Source organism: Parasteatoda tepidariorum, chromosome 8, assembly GCF_043381705.1.
Source record: "Parasteatoda tepidariorum isolate YZ-2023 chromosome 8, CAS_Ptep_4.0, whole genome shotgun sequence".
Classification (NCBI taxonomy): domain Eukaryota; kingdom Metazoa; phylum Arthropoda; class Arachnida; order Araneae; family Theridiidae; genus Parasteatoda; species Parasteatoda tepidariorum.
In genome coordinates, this window is record NC_092211.1 from 88,027,881 (window position 1) to 88,028,625 (window position 745).

Sequence of the window (745 nt, forward strand, 5' to 3'; positions counted from 1 at the left end):
TTTTTTATTATTTTTGAGAAATGAATAAAATTTACTTAACTTAATCTTAATTTACAACATAAAAAAATTTATTTAAAATGAATTATATTACACTAATTAAGAGACATTTTTGAATGATGGATTATTTGATTTTATTCAATAGAGATTAATTATAGGAGCAATTGCTTTACATTGATTAATGCATACAAAAACAAAATTAAATCTTATACCTTGTCGATTTAATCTTAGTACACTGGGATACGCGTAAGAAACTTAATGTGGGTATTTCTGCACTGATTGTATGTTGAAATGTGGCATTTGTTTTGGGTTCAAAATGAACCGCTGTTCGCAAAACAAAAATTTTCATTACTTTTCGGAGACAACTCAACTGATATACATCACAAGAAAAAAATAGTGCGTGGAGTCCCTCCGCGCGGAAGAAGTTAAACTTCGCAACCTGCGACGTTAATTGTAGAAGAATCAGCAGTCGTAGAAGGATCACTAGTTCTATTCAACGACTCTTTTTCCTGCTCCGCTGACTTCCGTGCTCTGTAATAATGGTAATATTGTGCATTTTTCCCTCGTGGACCTCTTGAACCAGTGGAAGTGCTTGTGGTTGCCTCGTCGTCTCGCCCTGGAAAACTTATTTGCATTAATAATGTATGTGAATGCGTCACAATGTAATTTCAGAAGAGAAAACCTAACAATCAATTGATATTCACAAGAGACGTACCTTGACATAATTTTATAAAAGTATTGATGTCCG